Source organism: Ambystoma mexicanum, chromosome 7p (genome assembly GCF_040938575.1).
Source record: "Ambystoma mexicanum isolate Mex_15411 chromosome 7p, UKY_AmexF1_1, whole genome shotgun sequence".
In the NCBI taxonomy this organism is placed as follows: domain Eukaryota; kingdom Metazoa; phylum Chordata; class Amphibia; order Caudata; family Ambystomatidae; genus Ambystoma; species Ambystoma mexicanum.
Genome location: NC_090939.1, coordinates 194,931,329 through 194,948,719, shown reverse-complemented (window position 1 = coordinate 194,948,719; position 17,391 = coordinate 194,931,329). Strand labels below are relative to the sequence as shown.

The 17,391-nt window shown below is 49.9% G+C and overlaps 1 protein-coding gene across 3 annotated transcripts in view; it reads right to left on the bottom strand.

Moving 5' to 3' along the window:
- DSCAM (DS cell adhesion molecule) overlaps window positions 1–17,391 on the bottom strand; it is a 1,793,910-nt gene that overhangs the window by 509,935 nt on the left and 1,266,584 nt on the right. The window lies entirely within an intron of this gene.

The following is a 17,391-nucleotide window of genomic DNA, read 5'->3' as shown; positions in this document are numbered from 1 at the left end:
ACTTCACATTTTTTTTTGTAATTGTAATTGGTTATTTATGATGCGCTTAATACCAAGAGGTTTCTAAGCACGGACCCGGGGATCACACCTGAGTTGCTCAGCGTCGTCTTGCTTACAAGACAAGCGCGTTGCCCAGAGCTATCCTTCTGAGTCACATTTTAGGTGGAGGGGTTTTTTCAAGTCTTTTTAAACCCACCACAACTGTGATGCTGTTTGCTACACATGTCCCAATGCTCCAACCACCAGACTGCAGACTACTACACCTATGTTCTCTAATAAGGGTGAAACCAATATGCCATTGTCTGCAGCCTTGAGAACCCTCTGTCATGGGTTGAAGAAGCTATGTGTAAAGCAGTACTGCCCTATAAGACAAAGGTATTTTCCTGGAGCTAATTGCTTGTATTTTGGCTAATTTGAATGCCCACAATGCTTTGCTTGTGTGGCTCTGACCTAGAGATGGGCTTCCAGTGAAAGCTACTGGGCAGTGCTGTGGAATTTGTGACTTGGCTCAATGACTTATTCTACTTAAACTGAGATAACAATTTCACGGTCTGTTGGCAACAGGATTGTGTCTATGTGGGCTGTTTAAAGGGAACCCAGGTTTAGATCTCCAGGCCTTTTACTTTCATTTGTCCACTTCCTCAAATGGATGTGGCTTTTCTTCTTTTTCACATTTAGCATGTTCTTTTTTATTTTCGACATTCATAGCTCAACAATGTGTATTATTAGAATGTTATTGAAGTTGTCTGAGGCATTATATTACTCTATCATGTTAAATGTACAGTTATTCTAATCCTGTATCCAGCCTTCCCTTACCCTCCACGTTCCCCACACTAACATTCTGAGTTTTTAAAAGTGTATGTGGTGAGGGACGTGGCAAGGAGCACCAGCTATGTGGCAGCTCCCTTGATGGCCTCCGTGCGATGCCCACAGAGTAATGTGAATATGTGCAGCCCTTGCCATGCTTCTGGAACGGATTAAACAGGGGTAACCATCGGAAGGGCTGGGGCATCTACCGAAGTCAAGATGAGCTCCTGAAGTCCTTTGGTGCTCTGATCCGAAGCCGACGAACCCTGCACCCCGGCCCGCCTCTCCTGAATCAAGAAGTCGGACTCCCTTGGAAGACGCGACTGACACGCCTACCCATGACCCACAACTAAGACCGATGTGGGTGACCGCCGGATGAGGGGAGACTGCCTCCCAGATCCGCCCTGAACGGAGCAGAGTCTGCATTTCCAGCTGGCACCAGGTACTTCCACGCGGGGCTCTTGCTCCGTCTTCCTCAGCGCCTTCACCCTGCACAAAGTGGAGTCCCTGCCTGAGTGGTGCAGCGGCAAAGGAGAAGCACCGCTGCATGCAGCTCCGGGCCGTGCAGGGCGGACCCCGGCTCTTCCAGAGCCACACATCATCTTGCTCCCTGGGTGGCCTCTATATACAGAGTTGCCCCCCGGGGGCCTGAAGGTGACATTCAGAACGTTGCTGCCCTTGGTATCGGCCCCTGGCTGCCCCCCCCTTTTCCTTCAGAGCGGAGATCTCTACTGCAACCGGCACCGATCCTTGGTGCTTGGGTGCAGGAGCCTGCAGCGCCAGCCTTTGAGGGTGAAGCACGACACCGCCCGCCTCTGGCTGGGGGCAATGTTTGCTCGGGACTGCCTGGTCTCTCCTCCCCCATTGTGCCCCAGCTGCCTTAGGGTGTCCCCCAGCCGACAGAAAGGCCAGTAAAAGGCACCATGACCTCTAGGGGGCCTTCTCCACCCTAACCGGACAGCCTTACGTCACTGGCCCTCATCTCTTTCAGCTTCCCCTCAGCCGCGACTGCAGTGCCTGTTGTTTCCTGGGGCACCCTGGCCCCTTCACCTATCCCCGCCTACAGCCTAAGGCCCTGCTGCCCCCCTCAAAGGAGTCTTCCGCTCCCAAATTCCCAACAGCCAGCAAGGGAAAGCAGCTCCACTGGGAGTGTGGGCGGCCAACGGGCGAGTCCATTGGAATCCTGAGACCGTGTTCTCCAACATGAAGTGACATAGTGCCCAAGCATCACCCTCTATGACACTCAAGTCCTAGCCCGGACTCTGCTCCTACTTCTTGCCTGCCAGCATGGCTGCCTGTGATGCTCCAAACCAGGGAAACATTCAAACAAATGGCATTTCTCACCCACCCCCCCCCAAACAGTCAGCCTTCACCCGCCAGTCTTCATCTTCCCCAGCATTCTCCCAGCTGCGCCTGCTGTGCCTGTTGCTTCCTGGGGTGTCCCGGCCCACTCACCTCCCACCTAAAGACTTAGGCCCCATGGTTGGCCCCATGGTTGGCCCATGGTTGCCCGCTAAAGGAGACTCCCGCCCCTCTATTTCCCTCCACCAAGCAGAGGGAAGCAGCTATACTGAGAGTGCTGGTGGTCAACGGCTAGATCCATTGGGACCTTGATTACACGGTCTCCAACAAAAAGCAACATAGTGCACAAGACCCACTTCAACGATGCAGGAGCCCCAGCCCGGACTTTTCTCCCACTTCCTGACTTATCACACGGGGCACAACACGGGGGCCCTTCCATTCACTCAGTCTCTCCTCTCGCCCACGGCCCCATCTTCCAAGTTTCAGCCTTTCAACCGGTGGCTCCCTTCCCTACGTAGTGTTACACTGTGGCAGTGGCCTCATCCAGCCGCCTCCAACAACAGCTTTCCCAGGGACCCCTTCAGCTCCATGGTTGCTCTTAGGTCAACAGAAGAGTCCCGGGAACCAAGACTTGGAGCAATGGCAAAACATCTCAGACTTCCAAGAACTCAGACATCGCCACCATGTTGCTCTCAGCAGATAAAGGGAAGAAGTCTGACCCTCCCAAACTTACGCCTCAGAAGATCCCAGAAGACAAGGGATGCTGGCGACCAAGGAAGACATTCAGTCCTTCATGCAAGACATTAAGGCAGAATTTAATTCATGCATGTCAGAGTTTACAACTAGGTTGGAGAGGACGCACCAGAGAGTTGCAGAAGCTGAGCAAAGACTGGGAGAGGTGGAAGACTTGACCCAGGGACATGCGGCCACTATTGTGGAGATGCAGCGCTCGATCCAGGCCCTACTTGACAGGAGTGAGATTCTTGAATTTAAGCAGGAGGATCTCGAAAATAGGGCCCGCCGCAACAATCTGCGGATCCGTGGGGTCCCCTCCTCAGTGCCGGACAAAGAATTGGCTGAATATGTGGGAGATTTCTTCCAATCCCTGCTCCTGCACGTGTACAAGGCACAACTTATTTTAGACCGCATCCACAGACTGCACCCGAGATGGGGGTAGACTCGGACTCCAACCCCCGATGTCATAACAAGGGTCCACTTCTACTCCACCAAGGAATCCATCTCGGCTATAGGGCGCTCTCGAGACGAGCTAACTTTTCAGGGCGCCCCGCTCCAAATCTATCAGGATCTCTCCCTCTTAATGTTTCAGAAGAGAAGGGACCTCCGGCCACTAACGCTTTTTCTTCAAGACCACCAAGTCCGCTATCGATGGCTAGTCCCAACGGCGTTACAGTTCTCCTATCAGGGGACCCTGCGCAGGATCGCTCATCTTGAAGAAGCTGCAACATTCTTACGCCCGGGCTCCATTGGGGACGGAGGCAGCCCTGCTTCAGGTCGCCCCCCCGGATGAGCCAAAGAGACCTTCCCCCAAGCCAAGACACCCATCCTGGTCAAAGGTGCAGAGGCGCCGAAACGTGAAATAAAGATGCTACGATCCGTCTTCGGAGGGCTTTGACAATTAAATATAACACAACGATAGTGACGCTGTGGGCCTCGTACAGCCCCTGCCCTCCTCCAAGGTGTATGCCATCAGGATCCCCTTGGAGGCAAATTCAAACTCTGTTTACCCTCCTGGCCCTGTTGGCTATCCGGACAGGTTTGGCCTTGTTGGCCATGGGACCCACCGAACTAGAAATCCCGGCCTCCCAAACTTTTATTCTCTCAGCCTCCCATTGGAGTTGGGTAAAATTCCAGCCACATGATGCCCACAGTCTAACTAAGCTTCCAGATGATGTCTGAACTCCCTCCAGCCCAGTCTCTGCCCTGAGAGTCTACAGCGGCTCAGGAAGCCCCTCCACCGCACCGCAAATTCAAATCCATCACACTGAATGTCAGGGGCCTAAACCCCCCCCATACCCCTCCAAAGGGGAAATCCATGCTGCAACACCTACAGAATAAGGAATCCTCTGTGGTTTTCCTGCAAGAGACACATATAATCCCAGCGGATTTCACCCGCCTTCTCAGCAGATTTTTTTCCATTTAAATTCCTGGCTTCCAATGGCACCAAGAAATGAGGAACTGCCATACTTTTTGAAAAATCCCTCAGACCACAAATCCTGAACAACCTGCGCTGCCCTGATGGCTGCTATATGGCGGCCAAATGCTTGATCTATAGCCAACTTTACTCCCTCATTTCAGTCTATGCCCCTAATGACAAACAAGATGAGTTCTACGGCGAACTGGAGGTAGATCTCTCACAGTTCATCGAGGGCCAAACGATCATCGGAGGGGACTTCAATGGGGTCCCTCACCCGCTTAAGGACAAATCGCACCCCCCAGCTCACAAAGACTTCAGACTGGTGGCAGGCCTCCTGCACCTGCTCAGAACCCTCGAGGTGGTAGACACTTGGAGGGTGCTCTACCCCAATGAAAGAGATTATTCCTTCTATTCATACGTCCATAGAACCTACTCCCGAATCAACCTCTTGCTGGCCTCTCCCCAGATCTTGGCCTTCACCAACAGTGTCTCCATGGGCCCAGAATGCTCTCTGACCATGCCCCAGTTGTCCTGGCCCTTCAGGCCCACGACCCGGACCCTCTCCTATGATGGGATGCAAATGGACCTCATAGGACCCCATCCTCAATTAAATGTTGATAAGGGACTCCGTAGCAAGGACGATTAAGAACTACTTTATGGAAAACCGGAACAAAGACACATCGCCAGCCAATACCTGGGATGCAATGAAGGCAGTGGTCCAAGGTAAATTAATTGCTCAGGGAGCAGACTTTCACAAATGTAAGCAGCAAATCCACACAGCCCTAGAAGATGAGGTGGAAGCTGTCTGTAAACATAAAAATTGGACCCTGAGATCTCACGAGTCCTACAGGCTGCGCGAAAGGGACTGGAGGCACTCTACGCCGAGGACACTGCACAGCTACTGGCCAAAAGCAAACAAGGATACTATGCCAAAAGCAATAAGGCAAATGAACTTTTGGTTGACAAACTTGCAAAGGCAAAGAAGCAGAACACTATTCTGGGCCTACGTGACCCTCAGGGCAAAGTACAATTCGCAGACCACGACAAGCTCCAACTGGCGGCCACCCACCTCTAGGATGCCATGTCAGTATCTGCGAGATCGCTCGAAGAACAACAGATCTATCTACAAGACGTGGCCCTTCCACGCCTTAAAGACCTGGTGAGGGAAAACCTTGAGGCTCCCATCACAGGGGAAGAGATCAACACAGCCATCAAGAGCCTCAAATCCAGGGTCCCAGGCCCAGATGGATATTCCACCCGGTTTTACAAAACTTTTCGTCCCCAACTCGTAGCACAGTGCTTTTCAATTCCTTTGCCACCTCGGGAACTATCACTTCCTCCATTCAGGAATAAATCACGGTCCTTATTCTTAAGCCAGGAAAGACCCCAGGGATAATACTTGTATAGACCCATCTCATTACTGAATCTTGATGCCAATTTATTTTCAAAGCTGCTGGCAAACCGCTTGGCAGGTGTCCTTCCTGACATCATAGACCACAACCAGACGGGATTCATAATGCACAGACCTACAGGGAACAATATTTGCAGAGTTCTGAACCTGATAGATGTTGCGAATCGGAATTTGCGGAGCCTGGCCCTATTAACCCTAGATGCAACTAAGGCGTTTGATGGAGTGGACTCTTTGCCTTAGCCATCGAACACCTTTCCCAACAAATCTGATTACATTCCCCGATCAAAGGCTTCCAAGTTAGCCCATCCCAAAACAAAATTGTGCTTTACGCTGATGATGTGCTCTAATCGATAACAAACATCTCTGCCTCATTAGAACCAGTCCTAACAGAGATCCAAATGTTTGGGAGGGTATCAGGCTTTTCCATCAATTTCGGAAAGTCAGTGGCGTTGGGGATTCGGTTAGAACCAGAGGACCGGGAGTCCTTCAGATCTCTATGCCCACTTCAATTGAGCGAAAAGACTATTCCCTACTTAGGGTTCCAGATTCCTGCCCGTCCGGGGGACGTCTATTCGGCAAACTTCCCCTCACTCTTCAGAGAGTTGAAGAGAGATCTCGACCGATGGCTTCCGCAGGAGATTTCGCTCCTGGGCCATATTACAATCTGCAAAATGAACCTTCTCCCACGGTTTCTTTATGCTTGTACATCTCTTCCCATCACGATCCCGAGGCCCTCACTCCAGCGCCTAGAGAGACAAATATTCTGCTTTATTTGGAGGGGTAAGAAATTGCGAGTCCCGCAGAGGACCATGATGAGCAGCTCTAGGCTTGGTGGTTTGGGGGTCCCTGGCCTCCGGAAATACCAGGTAGCGGCACAGTTAGCCCACACCCAGGCCTGGGCCATTGTCTCGGACTCCCAAAATGGGTAGGCATCGAGCAGTCTCACATGCCCCTCCCCCTATGCTTCCTCCTACACATCCCCCCTCCCTGCGCCGATCATGGCCAGGCATTCTATCCTCCACTAAACATACCCTAAAAGCATGGGATTGGGCTCGGAAACAGAGGCATCCCAGGGGGCATGGGCCCTTCCTCCCCAGTTTTTCACAACCCAGCCTTCTCGCCAGGATCCAGCACCTCTAACTTTAGAAACTGGATTGCGGATGGCCTCACCTCCCTGGGTCAACTTTTTGTGGAGAACTAGACACGCTCTTTTGAATAATGCAGGGCTGCCTTCCAGCTGGCAGAAAAGGATAGGTTCCCCTATTCGCAACTCCGACACTGGTGCTCCCATCGCTGACCCGCTTGGCAGCTCTACGTGCCCCTAGCCCCCTCAAACTCACCATCGAAGACCTACCAGCGTAGGGGAAAATCTCAACTCTATATAAATTATTGCCTCGTAGCCAAGGCCTCATACATGTCACATTGGGAAGCAGACCTGGGGCATTCTGTAGAACCTCAGACTTCGGTAGACATCTGGTCAAGAGCGCACTCCTCCTCCCTTTGTGTCACCAATCGAGAGTGCACGCAGAAGCTACTCCTGCGATGGTACTACCCCCCACTTCACCTGCATCAATTCAACCGGGCCCTAGACCCCCAGTGCTGGCGCTGCGGTGGCCTTCAGGGGACTTACCTACATATGTGGTGGATATGCCCAGTGGTAAAAGAGTTTTGGTGCCAATGAACTGCGATCATTAAAGACATCACCCAGGTGGCAATTCCATTGGAGCCGGAGCCTATCCTCCTGGGAGTCCCAATTCCGAGTATCTACCCAAGAACCGGCAGGAGAGCCGCCCTCATAACACAACTTTTGCTTGCTGCAAAGATCACAGTGGCACGTATATGAAAGTCCCCTGACGGCCCCCTGATGATCCTATGGTGGCTAAAATGTTGGGACATTTTGGAAGCAGAGAAGAACACCGCGGCCAACGCTGTCCAGCTCCACCACTTCTCAAACATTTGGGCGCTGGTATTAGACTATGATCAGAACTTCCCGGCACTAAACTGCGTCTGATCGCAAGGGGCCTTCATCCATGTGGTGTGGGGCTGGAGCCAGCCCAGGCCTCGCCGGACCAAGATGGCAGTTGAGGGGGGCAGAGGCGGGGGAAACAATGTGCATGCCTATGTACCAAACTGGAAGCTACTGATTGTGTAATGCTAATTGATGTAGTCAGCATTTGGGCGCTCGTTTAAAATAAAAAAGTTTTTAAAAAAAAGTATATGTGGTATTTTTACATCAAGCACATGTGCCAAATACCTGTTGCCACAATTGTCTACCCTTCATGGTAAATTTATTAAAGACCGCAACCTGCACCATTTAAGGGGTATCCAATGACATTACCGAAAATGAAATAATCAATAACCTTTTAAACAAACCTTAAATAATGAAAAACGCTGCATTTATAATTAAATATATATGTGACGGTGGGGTAAGGGATTAAACAGGTGGGGAGGGGTTTGGGGTGCGGTTATATTCATAGGGAAATGGGGTGCTTGGGGTGGGGGACCCACCCAAATAAAAACATTTAAAAAATAAAAAATAAAAATTCAGTAATTAAGGTTGGTTACAAATGTTTTAGATATTACAGTTTTCATTAAGGTCACAGTGAACCCTTGTAAGGCTATTATGGTGGTTGGGGATGCATGTCTCCCAGAACATTTTTCAGGACCACCCAATGGACACTGGCATTTCCATATGAAGTGTGGGGGGAGGGGCTCTGCCGTCCTATGGACAGGTTCTGTCCATCCTGTGATAGCTCATTGGCTGCCAGTCTTGCTGCGTTAGAGCCTTGTATATTGTGGGTGTCTCTACGCTGTCTGGGTATGCCCATGCAGATGGTTTCCGGGTTCTCGTACTCCAAATCGTAGTTTTGTTTTTAAGAAATGGATGCGGATGTGTTCATTTGCAAGAAGGAACAGGGCTATGCTACTATGAATTTCCTAGTCCCAAATGTCAGTATTTGTGCGGGTCTGGACCTTCACGATCAACCTACACAATGGGCTTCAATCAGAGCTAGATGGTGTGCTAAAAGCCTAGTGGTAATTTCATTACCACCACTTTCTGGTGGCACAGGAATTACCATCAATTTTACCACACTGCCAAATGATGAGGATTTACCATAGATAACATTCTGGAGGTATATTCACTTTAAATCCAGAAGTAGAGGAATTACCAACACATGATTGGGAGCAAAACTGCCACACCCACACCTGTAAACCGATGGTTATTTTGCCTGACCAAGTGGTGGTATCAGCAATCAGTTAGGGTATAATATGGGCAGAATAACCACCAATTTTTCAGAAAGATACTATCCGCGTTCATCTTCCTTAATAGTATGGATCCCATTCTGAGCTTGAGGGTTATCGAATAAAGTGGTGGTAACAGAATTAGTGCCTTAGTGCCACATTTTCTTTACCACCAAATGACAACATTGTAAGTAAAGTGGAAGAAAGGCCTCCAGCATATACATGGATGTCTTTCCTTCAATTAGCTACGACAAAATGGCGGAATGGCCATGGGCATAAACACTGCCCAAGATAATTCTTCCAATTATTCAAGTGAGTCTTATGGGAATCCAGGAATTTAGACTAACATTGTGCTACCACCAGTAGCAAGCTGGCAAATGTATTGCCAGAGTGAGTGGCAGTAATATTAAATATGTTTGGTGGTATATGGTGGTATTTCCATAGGAAATGCTGCCGTTTTACTAATGAGGCCCTATATTTATTTTTAAGGGTATTATCATCCTTCCTTACTACACTCAGAGTTATCCAATCTTTACATGTGTGTCCTTTGTTGTCCCAGGACTTCCATTATGTAATTTGGTTCACAGTGCAGAAGAGATTATTCCCCATCGTGTTGGTTTTGTAATTAGTGAGGACTCTCTTCCCTCGCTTTTATACACAGCTCAGTGGACATCACTGATGTACAAGAATTGTGTTTGGGGGGTTGCCCAAACCGGTCTCTCTGCTCCTTTGATCTACATATGTGTTTGCTCTGTCTGTGTGTTTTCCTCTCTGCACAATGGACGTTATCAACATAGCCTATGTGTATGAAACCTCCATTATGCAATGAAAAAGTGAAAGTGGGCCAGAGGGGAATGGTAAATGGGGAGTGCGGAGGGGGGGGTCAGGCATGGGGAAAAACGGCCTTAGTGCTGGGGTTTTTGGGGGAGAGGGGAGCAGAGGAGTTGGGGAAGGAAGAGTGGCAGGTGTTTCAGGGGTGTCTACCGGATAATAAAAGAGGTGAGCTGGGGTTGAGGAGAGATAGGCGGGGCAGGATATTGTGCAAGAGATCCATTTTGGAACTCTTGTTTAAGAAACAGCACAGTGGAACTTTCATGGATATATTTCAGAAATAGCACATACAATCATTGTTCTATTCTTCCAAAATTCAACGGTCAGAATGGGTAGCCTGATCCCTGCTTTTGTATGGTCCTTCTGCAGAATTTTAGGTTCACTTTTACTTTAACTGCCTTCCCTCTGGGGCTGCAGATGAGTTTGGTCTTTTGCTAGTGCACTGGCTTCCCTCTGGGACTGCAGAGGAGTTTGGTCTTTTGCTAGTGCGCTGCCTTCCCTCCGGGGGTGCAGAGGAGTCTGGTCTTTTGCTAATGTCCCTCTGGGGCTGCAGAGGAGTCTGGTCTTTTGCTAATGTCCCTCTGGGGCTGCAGAGGAGTCTGTTCTTTTGCTAGTGCACTGCCTTCCCTCTGGGACTGCAGAGGAGTTTGGTCTTTTGCTAGTGCGCTGCCTTCCCTCCAGGGTTGCAGAGGAGTCTGGTCTTTTGCGAGTGCGCTGCCTTCCCTCCGGGGCTGCAGAGGAGTGTGGTCTTTTTGCTAGTGCGATACCTTCCCTCCGGGGTTGCAGAGGAGTCTGGTCTTTTGCGAGTGCGCTGCCTTCCCTCCGGGGCTGCAGAGGAGTTTGGTGTTTCACGAGTACGCTGCCTTCCCTCCAGGGCTGCAGAGGAGTTTGGTGTTTTGCTAGTGCTCTGCCTTCCCTCTGGGGCTGCAGAGGAGTTTGGTGTTTTGCTAGTCCACTGCCTTCCCTTTGGGGCAGCAGAAGAGCCTGGTCTTTTGCTAGTGCGCTGCCTTCCCTCCGGGGTTGCAGAGGAGTCTGGTCTTTTGCGAGTGCGCTGCCTTCCCTCCGGGGCTGCAGAGGAGTTTGGTGTTTCGTGAGTGCGCTGCCTTCCCTCTGGGGCTGCAGAGGAGTGTGGTCTTTTGCTAGTGTCCCTCTGGGGCTGCAGAGGAGTCTGGTCTTTTAGAAGTGTTCCTCTGGGACTGCAGAGGAGTCTGGTCTTTTGCTAGTGTCCCTCTGGGACTGCAGAGGAGTCTGGTCCTTTGCTAGTGTCCCTCAGGGGCTGCAGAGGAGTCTGGTCTTTCGCTAGTGTCCCTCTGGGGCTGCAGAGGAGTCTGGTCTTTTGCTAGTGTCCCTCTGGGACTGCAGAGGAGTCTGGTCTTTTGCTAGTGTCCCTCTGGGGCTGCAGAGGAGTCTGGTCTTTTGCCAGTGCACTGCCTTCCCTCTGGGGCTGCAGAGGAGTTTGGTGTTTTGCTAGTGCGCTGCCTTCCCTCCGGGGCAGCAGAGGAGTTTGGTCTTTTATTAGTGTGCTGCCTTCCCTCTGGGGCTGCAGAGGAGTCTGGTCTTTTGCGAGTGTGCTGCCTTCCCTCCGGGGCTGCAGAGGAGTTTGGTGTTTCGCGATTGCGCTGCCTTCCCTGGGGGCTGCAGAGGAGTTTGGTCTTTTGCTAGTGCACTGCCTTCCCTCTGGGACTGCAGAGGAGTTTGGTCTTTTGCTAGTGTCCCTCTGGGGCTGCAGAGGAGTCTGGTATTTTGCTAGTGCACTGCCTTCCCTCCGGGGTTGCAGAGGAGTCTGGTCTTTTGCGAGTGCGCTGCCTTCCCTCTGGGACTGCAGAGGAGTTTGGTCTTTTGCTAGTACACTGCCTTCCCTCTAGGGCTGCAGAGGAGTTTGGTGTTTTGCTAGTGCTCTGCCTTCCCTCTGGGACTGCAGAGGAGTTTGGTCTTTTGCGAGTGCGCTGCCTTCCCTCCGGGGCTGCAGAGGAGTTTGGTGTTTTGCTAGTGCTCTGCCTTCTCTCTGGGGCTGCAGAGGAGTTTGGTCTTTTGCGAGTGCGCTGCCTTCCCTCCAGGGTTGCAGAGGAGTCTGGTCTTTTGCGAGTGCGCTGCCTTCCCTCCGGGGCTGCAGAGGAGTTTGGTGTTTTGCTAGTGTGCTGCCTTCCCTCTGGGGCTGCAGAGAAGTCTGGTCTTTTGCTAGTGCACTGCCTTCCCTCTGGGGCTGCAGAGGAGTCTGGTCTTTTGCTAGTGCGCTGCCTTCCCTCTGGGGCAGCAGAAGAGCCTGGTCTTTTGCTAGTGTCCCTCTGGGGCTGCAGAGGAGTCTGGTCTTTTGCGAGTGCGCTGCCTTCCCTCTGGGGCAGCAGAAGAGCCTGGTCTTTTGCTAGTGTCCCTCTGGGGCTGCAGAGGAGTCTGGTCTTTTGCTAGTGCGCTGCCTTCCCTCTGGGGCTGCAGAGGAGTCTGGTCTTTTGCTAGTGCGCTGCCTTCCCTCTGGGGCAGCAGAAGAGCCTGGTCTTTTGCTAGTGTCCCTCTGGGGCTGCAGAGGAGCCTGGTCTTTTGCTAGTGTCCCCTCTGGGGCTGCAGAGGAGTCTGGTCTTTTGCGAGTGCGCTGCCTTCCCTCCGGGGCTGCAGAGGAGTTTGGTGTTTTGCTAGTGCGCTGCCTTCCCTCTGGGGCAGCAGAAGAGCCTGGTCTTTTGCTAGTGTCCCTCTGGGGCTGCAGAGGAGTCTGGTCTTTTGCTAGTGCACTGCCTTCCCTCTGGGGCTGCAGAGGAGTCTGGTCTTTTGCTAGTGCGCTGCCTTCCCTCTGGGGCAGCAGAAGAGCCTGGTCTTTTGCTAGTGTCCCTCTGGAGCTGCAGAGGAGTCTGGTCTTTTGCGAGTGCGCTGCCTTCCCTCTGGGGCAGCAGAAGAGCCTAGTCTTTTGCTAGTGTCCCTCTGGGGCTGCAGAGGAGTCTGGTCTTTTGCTAGTGTCCCTCTGGGGCTGCAGAGGAGTCTGGACTTTTGCTAGTGTCCCTCTGGGGCTAAGAGGAGTCTGGTCTTTTGCTAGTGTCCTTCTGGGGCTGCAGAGGAGTCTGGTATTTTGCTAGTGTCCCTCTGGGGCTGCAGAGGACTAGTGCGCTGCCTTCCCTCAGGGGCTGCAGAGGAGTCTGGTCTTTTGCTAGTGCGCTGCCTTCCCTCTGGGGCAGCAGAAGAGCCTGGTCTTTTGCTAGTGTCCCTCTGGGGCTGCAGAGGAGTCTGGTCTTTTGCTAGTGTCCCTCTGGGGCTGCAGAGGAGTCTGGTCTTTTGCGAGTGCGCTGCCTTCCCTCTGGGGCAGCAGAAGAGCCTGGTCTTTTGCTAGTGTCCCTCTGGGGCTGCAGAGGAGTCTGGTCGTTTGCTAGTGCGCTGCCTTCCCTCTGGGGCTGCAGAGATGTCTGGTCTTTTGCTAGTGCGCTGCCTTCCCTCTGGGGCAGCAGAAGAGCCTGCTCTTTTGCTAGTGTCCCTATGGGGCTGCAGAGGAGTCTGGTCTTTTGCGAGTGCGGGCTGCAGAGGAGTTTGGTGTTTTGCTAGTGCTCTGCCTTCCCTCTGGGGCTGCAGAGGAGTTTGGTCTTTTGCGAGTGCGCTGCCTTCCCTCCAGGGTTGCAGGGGAGTCTGGTCTTTTACGAGTGTGCTGCCTTCCCTCCGGGGCTGCAGAGGAGTTTGGTGTTTTGCTAGTGCTCTGCCTTCCCTCTGGGGCTGCAGAGGAGTTTGATCTTTTGCAAGTGCGCTGCCTTCCCTCTAGGGTGGCAGAGGAGTCTGGTCTTTTGCGAGTGCGTTGCCTTCCCTCTGGGGCTGCAGAGGAGTCTGAGCAAGATTCGTCCTCAGCAGATGTGTTCTCTCTGTGTTCAGTTCAAGAGGCTCTGTGTAACTTTATTGGAGTCAGTGGTCCCTGAGCAATAGCGAATACATGATGCCTTGTCTTTGGGTTGGTTACGCTATCAAGTGCCTTCTCAGTATTCGTGCAACAGTGGCAGGGATTTCATAGTTTTGGGGCCCATAAGAACTCCCAGAAGTTGGCTGAGACCATTCGAGCTGAGTTGAAACTCCTTTGATGTGAATGTGTTATCTTTCTGGTATGCCGTTACAACCTATCTACTGTTATATTTGCTAATACATTTAACATCTATCCCGAGCTGTTGGATAGGCCGTAGGAACTGTACAAATGGTTCTTTTCTGATTTAGGCTTCATGGCAATGGTGGTGTGGGCCATAGACAACTGGAGTACCTCTTATACATCTGTATGAGAGGGGGCTCAAGTGAGGCTTTGAATTTGAGCTGAAAAGCCATCTGCAGCATTGTCTGTGCTATTCTTTAATGATGCCAGCATGTTGCCAGCTTCTTTTGTCGGGGGTAACACCAGCCCCTCATCTTCCCTCTTCATTACTTTTGATAGGATAAAACCCTCAGAAAATAAGTTGTTTTTAATTGTGCCCCTTAGAATTTGGGATTTGTATATATTGCTGTAAAAAGAAAAATGAATAGGTATCCGATACTTTATTGATTTCCACTTGTTTCGAAGGAGCATGGTCTATACTTTTCCATAATAAAGGCAATGTTTTAAAGGTTTGGCATCGTTTCCAGGGGTGTGCTGGTAAGTTGCCTGATTTCCTTGTTCATAGAATGCCCAGCCAGCTCTTTTGTGCATATGTAGAGGCCCAAAGATGCTAAGAATTGTGTTATATGAACATGTTGCCCTTGGTAGATAGCTGAGGAATTATGGGAGATGGTTTTCAGACAATGTTCTATAGTCTTGATCTTGTTTTCAGTGCTCTGGTCTGGACCCCTCCCCACCTCATTCTCATGGCTCTGCTTTAGAGAAGTACTTTTGTAGCTTTCCAGATAATGTGTGGAGTGCTTTCTGCCTTGACATGTAATTCAAAGAGGTTTTTTAGAGGTTTCCCAAGTAAGTCTGAAACAGTGACGCTTTGATACGCCAGATGGATGGGGATTTTGGGAAAGCCAGTGCTGTCGTTGAGTGTTGTGTGGTCTGTGACATTACCTGCTAATGTGCAAGAATGCAAAAGTAGTGCCTGTTTGTCATCTGATTTAAACATGGTAAATTCATAAGAATGTGAGGTGTCTTCCTGGAGACTAAAATGACCAGTCTTGTACCTTTTGTGTTGTGTTCAGCGTTCCTCAAACATCTAGTAGGTCTTGTTAATTTAGTAGAGCTTAAAAGACTCACCTTGCAGGTGTGTTCCATGTCGCCTAATTGACTGATCCACAAATGCAAGGGCCCAGTATATTGTTCTAGTGTTCACCCAGGTGCAATCTGTATAAGGAAAGCCACTTGATTGGTTGATGGAGAATTCTGAAACATTTTGGTTCCTCCTGGTTAAGGCCACATACAAACAGAACAACCAATCTGAACCAAGCTGTGATCTGATGCTTCTCTACTGCAGGAAGACATCTGCATGCCTGATGATGTATTTTTGGTTAGACCAGAACAGGCACCCATGATGTCTTCCCAAAGGCTGAACTAGAGAAGCACTTTCATTTCTATCGTTTACCTAGAGTTAGGCTTTCCTCAATGCCTATGTTAGTCTTCTTCAGAGAAGCACGGTTTTTTCATCTTTTTAGTATGCTTTCCCCCACCTACAGTCAATACAATTATTCCTAATTGGTTGATTTTATTAGCAGTCCTGATTATGTTTACATGTAATTTCATGCCTAACCATGTTAGCCAGGCTTAAAGCAGCATAGTTCAGCCACAGCCCATCCCTGATGTAACTACTTTAATGTTTAGTAAAATGTGAGCAACAAGATCTGCTTTAACACACTAACATTATTGACATCACTGTTCTTATGCGACTATCTGGGATGAGTTCCAGTGACCTTGAAGCTGGAATACTATAGTCTTTCTCTAATAACAAAGCTGTTCACTGCTCTGCAGGCTCTTCAGGGATGGGCACCAAGCATTCTGATAAATAGTAAACAAGAGACAGCAATGCTAAGGAGCTGCAACACCGCAGAAAGACTACAGTCCTCCCTCAACAGCTTTAAGCCAGTGACGGATTGGGATGAGCTAAGCGACCTTGCTTTAGTTTACACTAACTTGATGCTGTTTGCTGATACCATTGCTATGGAGCAGGTCTCTCTCCCGCCCTGTGTAGACAACGTTAGTGGTTGTAGGCATGGAACAGCCTTAGGTTGTTGAAGGATGGGAGGTAACAACTCCTGGCCATTGATTATAAATAAACCAGGCTATCTAAATGAATTGTGTAATGTTGTGTTATATATGGTATATGTCTTTTAATACACATACCAAGGGTTACTGGATCGTGTGAGTAGTGAACTATTAATACAAATATATGTGACCTTGGTAAACCTCTCCTGGGCAGATGAAAGAGATTAGCCACCTACTGCAGGTGTTGTTGCCTACTCCCTTTGCTGATGCACAGTGATGGGTATATGCTTTTCCTTACACATACTCCTACCAAAGCCCCTGCTGGTTACTGGGGGGGGGGCTTGGAGACTCCCCTGGGGGTGGAGGGAAACCTCTGCAGGGTGGGGTGATACAAATCACATCAATGTGTGTGTGTGTGTCAATTACCAACATTTGTTTCAGGAAGTTCATCTCATTATCACATGTGTCTTCTATTCTCAGCAAGTTTCTTCCCTAGTTTATTTACTTGCTTGTTTGCGGTGGTTGAATAATGATGGCATTTTCCTGTTCTTCGGTCTGCCATTCATTGTTCCATTCACTACTACACCTGTTCCTCTCTATGTAGTTTCTCTCATCTGTGTGTATGATCTGTTTCTTTCTGTTGAATCACAGTATCTTTGGGTGGGCTCACATCTTACCATCTGCCCCACCCTTCAAGCATAGCGGGACTGTTGCAAAAGCTCCAAGTGTATCTCACTCCTCATATTTGCATTTGTGGTCTACATTAGTTAAGATTCCCTTGCTGCTTTTGGGGTTCCTGGGTTGCGATGTTTTTTTTTAGCTGAGTTGGGTATTAATTAAATGGAGCCTAGCTCTCTACTTATTTCTATGATTTCTGTGTTTATATGAGAGTGTTCATGGTTTTATGGATGGGCGCATTATCTTCACCCAATGGACGTGTTGGACAATTTGTCACCAGACACCCAATCTTCTGTTCTCTTTCTCACCTTGTCCCATTGTCCAGATTGCTTTTGTAGACCCTACGTCTAGTTATTTCCTGTATGCTAGGGGGACTGTGTCCTGCTTTTCGGCAGTCCTGGACTGAGAGTTCTTTTAGTTGTCTGGCTAATGTGCATTGATTTAGGGCGTTGTGAGACTGTGAAGTTGCATGGGTTGAGTTGAAGTAGTGCTGATTGAGGTTAGGGTTGGATGTATATGTTGCTCCATTGTTGTGCTGCGTAAGGGTTGACAGCACTTGGTTTGTGCAGCGGTTGATGGGTGGTTACGTAGTACATGTCGCCTTAGGGTCACTTCAAAGAGCATGTCCAACCTTGATGATCATCTTCAGGTGTGGTGCAGTACACGTGTGCATGAATAATTGAATAGAGTTTCATAGCTGTGTTGGAAAAAGCTTCCTAGAGATGTCATACATTAGAATGCACATGGCCTGCTGCCATTTTAGGACCAGGCTTAATGTTACTGTTAGATCAATAGTCACTTGGAGGAACTGAGACAGGAATACATTTACAGAGAATATTCAGACTC